The 12,455-nt window shown below is 38.0% G+C and overlaps 1 protein-coding gene across 6 annotated transcripts in view; it reads left to right on the top strand.

Moving 5' to 3' along the window:
* The window catches only part of LOC116480560 (zinc finger protein 227), a 65,336-nt gene that overhangs the window by 43,573 nt on the left and 9,308 nt on the right, over positions 1–12,455 (top strand). The window contains exon 1 of one of the 6 annotated variants that reach the window (XM_058426337.1): positions 11,661–11,707. The exons of 2 other annotated variants lie outside the window; for them this stretch is intronic. The gene's annotated coding sequence lies outside the window, so the exon portion shown is untranslated. Of the gene's footprint in view, positions 1–11,660; positions 11,772–11,907; positions 11,978–12,455 lie in introns of those variants that run through there. 3 more of the 6 variants (XM_032172665.2, XM_058426339.1, XM_058426338.1) reach the window with 3 other exon arrangements.

Genomic DNA, 12,455 nt, shown 5'->3' with positions numbered 1-12,455 from the left:
ACTGCTGGTTGGCTGCTACTGAATTTTCTGCTTTTGTCTTAAGTTTTCATTATGTCTTCATTTTTGAGGGATATATTTGCTGGGCATGGAATTATGTGTTGGTTTTTTTTTCTTTCTATACTCTTTGTATTCTGGTTTGCATAGTTTCTAATGAGAAGTGTCCTGTAATTCTCATCTTTGATTCTTTGTATGTATGGTGTCTCCCCACCCATCCCCTGCCTTTGGCTGCCTTCAAAATTTTCTCTTTATTTTGAATTTACTGAAGTTTCAATATGATGTGTCTAGGTGTGATTGTTTTTATTTTTATTTTAAAAATAGAGATACTACCATTGAAAATCCACAGAAATATATTCATTCACCTAGAAACTCTTGTTTCTTACTACATTCTTCATGTGATAAACCAAAGGATGCAAGGGCGTATATTTTAATATATTAGAAAAAGCTCATTTGTATATACTTCTTGAATTTTTCATGTGCACAAAGACCCACTGAAAGTACACATGAAAAACTAACACTGGTTGGGCGTGATGACTTATGCCTGTAATCCCAACACTTTGAGAGGACGAGGCAGACAGATCACTTGAGGTCAGGAGTTCAAGACCAGCCTGGGCAACGTGGTGAAACTCCGTCTCTACTAAAAATACAAAAATCAGTCAGGCGTCGTGGTACACATATGTAATCCCAGCTACTCGGGACGCTGAGGCAGGAGAATCGCTTGAACCCAAGAGGCAGAGGTTGCAGTGATCCAAGACTGTGCCATTGCACTCCAGCCTGGGTGACAGAGCAAGACTCCATCTCAAAAAAACAAACCAACAAAAAAACTAACACAAAGATTACATGTGGTACATGGGCTTTTGGTATAGACAAACAACCTTGGGTCAGAATGGGATGAGTTTTCAAGGTATATTGTTTATATTATTTTAATTTTGTACCATGTTAATATATTACCTAGTATAGAAAAAAATTTAAAGCAAATTTCCCCAAATGCATTAATGGGCCTTATTTTTTCCTTTGCCTAGTTTAATTATTTGATTAGAGTCTCAGTATTTCTCTCATTTATAATACATATAGACAGTTACGCATCCATATCTTCATATTTACACAATTTTAGAAAGTATTACATTTCCATACAGCCTCACTCCATGGGAAGAGTATTGTTAACTGGCCATTGTGTTTTGACTCACCACTGGAAAAGAAAAATTAAACACACGTTTAACAATGCAGTTTTAAAACCTAACAAAGACCCAGTCCACAGACCCCCATATGTGTTATTTGCTGCTGCTCAGAATGGTATTTGCATCCCTGAGAGATTGCAATGCTTTTTTATTTTTTGTTGTCAATGGGTTTTCTCTTGCCTTTTGGTATAGACAAACAACCTTGGGTCAGAATGGGATGAGTTTTCAAGGTATATTGTTTATATTATTTTAATTTTGTACCATATTAAGCTTCTGCAAAGCTTGTTTCCCTAGTCCTGCTTTCATCCAGAATAAAAGTTCTTAAAAGCCCATTTCTATCATTAATTAACTCTAGTCTTCACAATGAGAACAATGAAGACATAGTTTCTTTTTCCTGAATCCCATAATTAGAACTACCTTGCAGTTCATATTGTGGACTTTTGTTCATTTTCTTCTCTCCAGCTCCAGCATTAGCTCACTTATCCAATCCTGTGTTATCCCCAGTTGTCTCCGCCTCCCCTCCACCCCCTAGAGTTACAGAGACCTCATATTACCAGGTGTTTGAACTACAGGAGTTATTGCTACATTTTGCTCCCCATTCCAGTCCAATTGTACCTGACAATATTCCAATTTCAAATCCATTAAGGATAAACTGTTTTAAGAATGTCAAAGTATAGGCTCAAAATAAAGGGATGGAGAAATATTTACCAGGCAAATGGAAAGAAAAAAAAAAAGCAGGAGTTTCAATCCTAGTCTCTGATAAAACAGACTTTAAACTAACAAGATAAAAAAATACAAAGAAGGGCATTACATAATGGTAAAGCGATCAATGCAACAAGAAGAGCTAACTATCCTAAATATATATGCACCCAGTACAGGAGCACCACATTCATAAGGCAAGTTCTTAGAGACCTACAAGGAGACTTAAGACTCCCATACAATAATAGTGGGATACTTTAACACCCCACTGCCAATATTAGACAGATCAACGAGACAGAAAATTAACAAGGATATTCAGGACTTAAACTCAGCTGTGGACCAAGTGGACCTAATAGACATCTACAGAACTCTCTATCCCAAATCAACAGAATATACATTCTTCTCAGTGCCACATAGCATGTATTCTAGAATTGACCACATAATTGGAAGTAAAACACTCCTCAGCAAAAGAACAGAAGTCATAACAAACAGTCTCTCAGGCCACTGTGCAATCAAATTAGAACTCAGGATTAAGAAACTCACTCAAAACTGCACAACTACATGGAAATTGAACAACCTGCTCCTGAATGATTACTGGGTAAATAATGAAATTTGGGAAGAAATAAATAAGTTATTTGAAACCACTGAGAACAAAGATACAATGTACCAGAATCTCTGGGACACAGCGAAAGCAGTGTTTAGAGGGAAATTTATAGCACTAAATGCCAACAGGAGATAGTAGGAAAGATCTAAAATTGACACTCTAACATCACAATTAAAAGAAGTAGAGAAGCAAGAACAAACAAATTCAAAAGCTAGCAGAAGACTATAATAACTAAGATCAGAGCACACCTGAAGGAGATAGAGACACAAAAAACCCTTCAAAAAAATCAGTGAATCCAGGAGCTGGCTTTTTGGAAAGACTAACAAAACAGAGACCACTAGTCAGACTAATAAAGAAGAGAAGAGAGAAGAATCAAATAGACACAATAAAAAATGATAAAGGGGATATCACCACTGATCCCACAGAAATACAGACTACCATCAGAGAGTACTATAAACACCTCTATGCAAATAAACTAGAAAATTTAGAAGAAATGGATACATTCCTGGACACATACACCATCCCAAGACTAAATCAGGAATAAGTTGTATCCCTGAATAGACCAATAACAAGTTCTGAAATTGAGGCAGTAATTAATAGCCTACCAACCAAAAAAAGCCCAGGACCAGATGGATTCACAGCCAAATTCTACCAGAGGTACAAAGAGGAGCTGGTACCATTCCTCCTGAAACTATTCCAAACAATAGAAAAAGAGGGACTCCCCCATAACATTTCATGAGGCCAGCATCATCCTGATACAAAAACCTGGCAGAGACGAAACAAAAAAAGAAAATTTCAGGCCAATATCTTTGATGAACATCGATGCAAAAAATCCTCAATAAAATACTTGCAAACCGAACCCAGCAGCACATCAAAAAACTTATCCACCATGATCAAGTCAGCTTCATCCCTGGGATGTAAGGCTGGTTCAACATATGCAAATCAATAAACATAATCCATCACATAAATAGAACCAATGACAAATACGACATGATTACCTCAATAAATGCAGAAAAAGGCCTTCAATAAAATTCAATACCCCTTTATGCTAAAAACTCTCAAGAAACTCAGTATTGATGGAATGTATCTCAAAATAAGAGCTATTTATGACAAACCCATAGCCAATATCATACTGAATGGGCAAAAGCTGGAAGCATTCCCTTTGAAAACTGGCATAAGACAAGGAAGACCTCTCTTATCACTCCTGTTCAACATAGTATTAGAAGTTCTAGCCAGGGCAATCAGGCAAGAGAAAGAAATAAAGTGTATTCAAATAGGAAGAGAGGAAGTCAAATTGTTTCTGTTTGCAGATGACATGACTGTGTATTTAGAAAACCCCATCATCTCAGCCTGAAATCTCCTTAAGCTGATAAGCAACTTCAGCAAAGTCTCAGGATACAAAATCAGTGTGCAAAAATCACAAGCATTCCTATAGACCAATAATAGACAAACAGAGAGCCAAATTATGAGTGAAGTCCCATTCACAATTACTACAAAGAGAATAAAGTACCTAGGAATAAAACTTACAAGGGATGTGAAGGACCTCTTCAAGGAGAACTACAAACCACTGCTCAAGGAAATAAGAGAGGACACAAACAAATGGAAAAACCTTCCATGCTTATGGATAGGAAGAATTGGTATTATGAAAATGGCCACCATACCTCCCAAAGTAATGTACAGATTCAAGGCTATTCCCATCAAACTGCCATTGACTTTCTTCACAGAATTAGAAAAAACTACTTTAAATTTCATATGGAACCAAAAAAGAGCCCTATAGCCAAGACAATCCTAAGCAAAAAGAACAAAGCTGGAGGCATCACGCTATCCGACTTCAAACTATACTACAAGGCTACAGTAACCAAAACAGCATGGTACTCATACCAAAACAGATATACAGACAAATTGAACAGAAAAGAAGCTTCAGAAATAACACCACACGTCTACAACCATCTTATCTTCGACAAACCTGACAAAAACAAGCAATAGGGAAGGGATTCCCTATTTAATAAATGGTGTTGGGAAAACTGGCTAGCCATATGCAGAAAACTGAAACTGCACCTCTTCCTTATACCTTATACAAAAATTAACTCAAGATGGATTAAAGACTTAAACATAAGACCTAAAACCATAAAAACCTTAGAAGAAAACCTAGGCAATACCATTCAGGACATAGGCATGGGCAAAGACTTCATGACTAAAACACAAAAAGCAATGACAACAAAAGCAAAAACTGATGAATGGGATCTAATTAAAGTGCTTCTGCACAGCAAAAGAAACTATCATCAGAGTCAACAGGCAACCTACAGAATGGCAGAAAATTTTTGGAATCTATCCATCTGACAAAGGGCTAATATCCAGAATCTACAAGGAACATAAACAAATTTACTAGAGAAAAAAAAAACCAACCCCATCAAAAAGTGGGCGAAGGATATGAGCAGACACTTCTAAAAAGAAGACATTTATGCAACCAACAGACATATGAGAAAAAGCTCACCATCACTGGTCATTAGAGACATGCAAATCAAAACCACAATAAGATAACATCTCACACCAGTTAGAACGGTGATCATTAAAAAGTCAGGAAACAACAGATGCTGGAGAGAATGTGGAGAAATAGGAATGCTTTTACACTGTTGGTGGGAGTGTAAATTCGTTCCACCATTGTGGAAGACCGTGTGGGAATTCCTCAAGGATCTAGAACCAGAAATACCATTTGACCCAGCAATCCCATTACTGGGTATATACCCAAAGGATTATAAATCATCCTACTATAAAGAGACATGCACACGTATGTTTATTGCAGCATTATTCACAATAGAGAAGACTTGGAACCAGCCCAAATGCCCAATGATAGACTGAATAAAGAACATATGGCACATATACACCATGGAATACTATGCAGCCATAAAAAGGATTAATTCATGTCCTTTGTGGGGATATGGATGAAGCTGGAAACCATCATTCTCAGCAAACTAACTCTGGAACAGAAAACCAAACACCATATGTTCACAGTCATAAGTGGGAGTTGAAGAATGAAAACACATGGACATGGGGAGGGGAACATCACACACTGGGGCTTTTTGGGGGCTGAGGTGCTAGGGGAGGGATAACATTAGAAGAAATACCTAATGTAGATGGCGGGTTGGTGGGTGCAGCAAACCACCATGGCATGTGTATACCTATGTAACAAACCTGCATGTTCTGCACATGTATCCCAGAACTTAAAAGTATTAAAAAAAAAATGGCAAAGTAATGTCAGAGAAATGATGGAATAGGTAGCTTTAAGGACCCATCCTTCCACAGAAACAAAACAACAAAAATGATTTTTAAAAAACTGTCAGAATCAATGTCATCAGAACTCTGAAAAGTAGTCCAAGGAGTTTACAACAACCCAAGGAATGTAGAATAGAGAAAACAGCAACTTAAAAATAGTAGGGGAGCTTTGTGGTGCTTTCATCTGCCCTTGATTTACTTTTCTCTGCAGCTGAGTGATGGTCTTGAAGGTGACAGCCTATATTCCCAGTGTAGGACACTGATCCCTTGCTCCAGAGGCAGTGGAGCAGAACTTGTTCTCAATTGTGTTTGTTTTGAACTGTCCGAGGGCTACTTGAAAGACTGTTGCAAGTCACCTGGTTTTATCTTATCTAACTTGGAATTCTATCATGGTGGAAAAGTGGCCAATTGAAGAGTACATTCCTCTAAATAATTGAAAGGCAAATGAACAACCCACTGTCACTTGAGGTAAGAGATTACTGTTGAAGCAAACAATATACAGAATGACAACTTGGGAGGAAAATATGGGGAGAGAGATTCTGTGAGGAAGTAGGGTATTGAAAAGCTCCCCACATAAATCAGGAAATTTAGAAAGGCATGCACATACTCAGAGGAGAACATATGTTCAAAAATGACCTGAAAAGACAGTAGGCTTTCACCTCTGACTGATCTTTGACTTAGTGCAAGCAATAAGGGAAGGCTTTGGCAGAGTTGTATATGACCTGGCTAAGCATCGAAAGAGGGCTCCAACAGAGTCATTGCGCAAAGAGTGGGCAAATATAATTCCTTTTTTGTTTTTCATCCAGACATTCAAGGAAATCCCTGTTAACACGCTGGGTAAAAATAAATGAAAAGAATAGAGGCCTTAGATACCACACAATACAGGGAATACCAGTTTTACAAAGAAAGTAGTTTAGAAAACTCACTATTCATTTCCCAGAGCTGCTGTTACCACATGGCACAAAATTGGGTGGCTTGAACAATAAAAATTCATTCTCTCCCAGTTTTCTGCAGGTTAGACCTCCAAAATCAAAGTGTCAGAAAAGCCATGCTCTCTTTCATTACCACTTAGTAGCTTCTGGTGATATCCATTGATCTTTGATATTCCTTGGCTTTTAGCTGTATCACTTCAAGCTCTGTCTCTGTGGCCACATGGCATTCTCCCCATGTGTTTCTGTCTTGATATGGTATGTTACTCTTCTAATAAGGGCATTGTCATATTGAATGAGGGTACACCCTAACGCCCTCATCTTGATTGCATCTTCGAAAACCCTATTTCAAAGTAAGGTCATGTTCACAGGTTAGGACTTCAACATATCTTTTTGGGAGACAAAATTAAACCTGTAACATTCACTAAACAAACCATTACAATCCACAATAAGATAAAAACAAACTGAGCAGGAGGAAGAATCTGACTTTAAGAGATACCACATTATAAAAAAAAAAAAAAAATACACAGCATGCAAATAAAAAATTATGGTCCATTCCCAGAATAAATGAACAGAAACTGTCCCCAAGGAAACACAGACACTGGACTTACCAGACAAAGACTTTAAATAAACTGTCTTAAATATTCTCAAAGAGCTAGAGGAAACCATGAACAAAAATAATAATCAAACCAGGAGAATCATGTCTGAAAAAAAGATATCAAATAGGTAGAAATTATTTAAAAACCATGAATTTTGGACCTGAAGAGTATAATAACTGAAATGAAAATTCACTAGAGGATTTCAACAGTATATTTAAGCAAGCAGTGAACTAAAAGATAAGTAAATTGAAGTTATTCCATCTGAGGAGCAGAAGGAAAAATAAGTAGAATTGAGATACCTGTGGGATGCCATCAAGCATATCAACATATGCACAATGGGAGTCACAAGAGAGAGAGAAAGGAGTATAAGGAATATTTGAAGACATAATGTTCGAAAACTTTTCAAACTTATAAAGACATGAATCTACACATATAAGAAGCTCAAGGAACTAACTCCAAGAGGAATAAATGCATAGAGATCCACACCAAGACACATTATAATCAAACTATAAAAAGACAGAGGCTCAAAATCAACAAGAAGAAGTGACTCCTCATGTTCAAAGCCTCTATAATAAGATTAATAACCCATTTCTCACCAGAAACCATGATCTCCAGAAGCCAGTATGATGACATATTTAAAGTAATGAAATAAAAAAAAAAACCTGTTAGCCAAGAATCCTATATCTGGCAAAACTATCCTTCAAAAATGAAGGAGAAATTAAGACATTCCTAGATAAACAAACACTGAAGGAGTTCATTACTAGTTGGCCTGCCCTACAAGAAATACAAAATACTTCAGGCAGAAGTGAAAAGACACTAAATAGTATCTTGAAGCAATATAAACTAATAAAGAACACTGGTAAAGTAACTACATAGGTAAACACAAAAGCCAATATTATTGTATTATTGGCTTATAACTCCTATATGATTTAAAGAAAAATGAGTGAAATAATTATAAATCTATGTTAATGGGGCACACAATGTATAAAGATGTAATTTTTCAAATCCTAAAGGGAGAAGGACAGATATATGGGAGAAGGATTTTTTATATTGTGGAAGCTAGGTTAGTATTAATTCAAACTATATTAACTTCTTTAATGTATTACAATATGGTTTGAATTAATACTATTCAACACTTTTGCATCTTTAAATTTTTTCATAATAAAATTTGGAAAAATAGGCCAGCTGTGGTGGCTCACATCTATTATCCCAGCACTTTGGGAGGGTGAGGCAGGAGGACTGCTTGAGGCCAGGAGTTTGAGAACAGCCTGGGCAACATAGTGAGACCCTGTCTCTACAATTATTTTTTTAAATTAGCTGGGTGTGATGGCACATTTCTGTAGTCCTAACTATGCAGGAGTCTGAGGCTGGAGGACGACTTGAGCCCAGTAGTTTGAGGCTGCAGTGAGCCAAGATCACACCATTGCACTCCAGCCAGGGTGACAGAGTGAGACCTTGTTTCAAAAAGGAAAAAAAGATGTTAACTGTATTCCACAGGGTAATCACTAAGAAAATAAAATATACCGAAAAGGGAATAAGAAAAAAAATTAAATGGTACACTACAGGTTGGGCATGGTGACTCACGCTTGTAATCCCAGCATTTTAGGTCAGGAGTTCAAGACCAGCCTGCCCAACATGGTGAAACTCTGTCTTTACTAAAAATACAAAAATTAGCTGGGCACTGTGGTGCATGCCTGTAGTCCCAGCTACTTGGGAGGCTGAGGCATGAGAATCACTTGAACCCAGGAGGCAGAGGTTGCAGTGAGCTGAGATCATACCACTTCACTCCAGCCTGGGTGACAGAGTGAGACCCTGTCTCAAAATCGAAAAAAAAAAAAAAAAGCTACGCTACAAAAACATCAAACAGCAAAGAAGGCATTAATCAAGAGACCTAGAAACAAAAAAGATAAGCCATGTAGAAAACAGATCACAAAGTGAAAGAAGCAAGGCCTTTTTAAAATCTGGAATTAATTTAAATGCACATAGATTAAGCTCTCCAGTTAAAAGGCAAAAACTGGCAGAATGGATAAAACAGCATGATCCAACTATATGCTGTCTATAAGAGACTTATTTGCAATCCAAAGACAAAAAAAAAGTTAAGTGAAAAAATGGAAGAAAATTATTCCATGCAGGATGTAAAAAAAGAGAACTGAGGTAACTGTATTAATATTAGACAAAATCGACTATAGGTAAAAACCTTGACAAGAGACAAACAATGACATTATATATTGTCAAAAGAGTCAATCCATCAAGAAGATACAACAATACAGACATTACACAGCTAGTCCCCAAATATATGATGTGAAAATTGATGGAACTGAAGGGAGAAATAAATATTTCTACAATGTTTTCAGACTTCAGTATCTCACTTTCAATAATGGATACAACAACCAGACAAAAGATCAATAAAGAATTAGAGGACTTGTAAACATAAACCGAACTCCTAACAGATATATACAAAGCACCCCACCTAAAACCAGCAGAATACACATTTTTCTTAAGTGGTCATGAAACATTTTCTAGGATAGGTCATACATTAGGCCACAAAACAGGTCTCAATAAAAATAAAAAATCTCACGTATCAACAGAAAGATAAAGTCACATGAAATGTATTCTCAGGCCACAAAAAAAGGAAACTCAAATCAGTAACGAGGAAAACTGGAAAATTCACAAATGTGTGGAAATTAAACAGCACACTCATAAAAACCAATGGGGATAGAATTTACAGGGAAATTAGAAAATATTTTGAGATGAAAACAAAACATGATTCAGGATTCCTTTGGTGCTAAAATAATAACAAAATTCTGCTGACTGAGCTAAAAAAATTTGTGGTAGAAAATATCAAAGACAGTTCCCCACCCACCCTATACACAATACCCACCCCCTATAACTTAAATAAAACAAAACAACTTTCTCCTTTCTAGAGAAAATCACATTGGAAACAAAGCCTCTGCAAGAAATCCTGATGTATGTGCTTTTACAAGGCTGCTAAATATTACTTCGTTTTGGATTCCACATTGACTTGATCTATTGATGATCATTCTATTGCATTTATCATCTCAAGAACAAGCTGAGTGGATACAAAAAAAATTTAAGTTGAAATAAGGGAAGAAGCATTTTCAAGATGTAATTTAGATTTTTTTTTCAAATTGCAATACAGTTGGCTCTTGAACAACACAGGTTTAAACAGCATGGGTCCACTTATATGTGAAATTTTTTTCAACAAATATATTGCAAATTTTCTTGGAAATTTGCAACAATTTGAAAAAGCCCACAGATAAGCCACGTAGCCTAGAAATATCAAACAATTAAGAAAAACTTAGGTATATCATGAATGCATAAAATATATGTAGATATTAGTCTATTTTATCATTTACTACCATAAAATATACATGAATCTATTATAAAAAGGTAAAACTTATCAAAACGTACACACACACAGTCTGTAAGTTCACAGTCAAGAGAAATGTAAAACAAAGATGCAATATTAAATCGAAACTGCATAAAGTTAATTGTAGTACATGCTGTGCTACTATAATAATAGCTATCTCCTGTCACTACTGTGGTGAGCTCATGTGTGTAAGTATCTGCTTAAAATTCCAAGTGATGCTAATCATCTCAAAATGAGCAGTTCATCTCTCTAGTAAATTGCGTATTACAGTAAAAAGTGATCTAAAGGTTTCCTCTTATTTTTTATTGTATTTAGTGCAATACTATAAACCTTGAATAATACCATGGGACCTATGTGAACTGCCACTAGTGATGTTGCAAGTGCTCCCAAGATGCATAGAAAAGTCATGACATTATAAGAAAAAGTCGAATTGCTTGGTATGTACTGTAGATTGAGGTCTGAAGCTGCAGCTGCCTGCCATTTCAGAAAGACGGTTTATTTTGTAAACAGATGGTGTAAACTTACAGTATCAATACAGTACAGAACTGTAAATATTTCTCTTCCTCTTGATTTTTTCTTTCTTTCTTTTTTGTGAGATGGAGTCTCACTCTGTCGCCTAGGCTGGAGTGCAGTGGCACAATATTGGCTCACTGCAACCTCTGCCTCCCGGGTTCAAGCAATTCTCCTGCCTCAGCCTCTGGAGTAGCTGGGATTACAGGCATGTGCCACCACGCCCAGCTAATTTTTGTATTTTTAGTGGAGACGGGGTTTCACCATGTTGGCCTGGCTGGTTTCAAACTGTTGGCCTGGCTGGTTTCAAACTGCTGACCTAGTGATCCGTCCCCCTTGGCCTCCAAAAGTTCTGGGATTACAGGCGTGAGCCACTGCACCTGGCCCCTCTTGGCCCCTCTTGGTGGGGCGGGGCGGTAGCCTGTTTCCGCTCGGGCATTCTGGGAAGTGTAGTGCAGGAGCCGTTGCAACCTTGTGCACTTCCGCTGCAGGAGGGGAAGGCAGCCGTCATCAATCCCCTCTGGCAGGTGAGTCAGCGCGGAACCTCTGCATATACAGCGAGCTTTCCTGGCCTGGGCGTTGGACTCGCAGGTGCCTGCCCTCGCCCTCAGTGAAGAGAAGTCGCAGAAGGCGGGGACGACGGTTTGCTTGCCCTTTGCTTTTAGGGCGGTGCATGGGTCTCCAAGTTGGGAATGGCTCCTGGTCGCCCGTTTGGTTTGAGGGTCTCCCGGGCGCTCAAGTTCTCTCGCCTTCCCCACTTTCCACACGCTCTGCTGCCTTCTGGCGATATAATCTTGGTAGTTTCTTAATTTCTCCGTTTCTCTTCTGTAAAGTGAGTTTCATAGTAGTACCTATCTGGTAGGGGTTTCGTGAGATTTACGTAAGATAAATAGATGTAAAAATGCTTAGAACCGATCCTGGCACACACTGAAAAGGTGGCTGGTTGTTGCCAATCTGTTTTTTCTTTCTGGAGAGGCGTTCAGTCTCTGAAAGCTTCTGTGAGCCCACAGTGGGTTTTGAGCTCCACGTGCAGCGCTACTCGCCCTTCTCTGATCCCTGCACCCCGCGGGGCTGTTCCTGGATTCCTAACGTCGGGGAGGGGGGTGTCAATTTTCTTTCCATCTTTTTTATTTCTCCTTCCCCTTTAAGGCATGAGTGTGTCTCACCTCCATGTGGTGCCTGGGGATGTCCACTGTCATTCATCCTGGACCAGAAACACAGTTTAGATATCTTCCAACCTCCTTTCCTTCCTCAGCCTTGACTAACCGGAGGGCT

This window comes from Hylobates moloch, unplaced genomic scaffold (genome assembly GCF_009828535.3).
Source record: "Hylobates moloch isolate HMO894 unplaced genomic scaffold, HMol_V3 SCAFFOLD_13, whole genome shotgun sequence".
NCBI lineage: Eukaryota > Metazoa > Chordata > Mammalia > Primates > Hylobatidae > Hylobates > Hylobates moloch.
The sequence above is the reverse complement of the archived record's forward strand: the minus strand, read 5'-3'. Positions and strand labels throughout refer to the sequence as shown.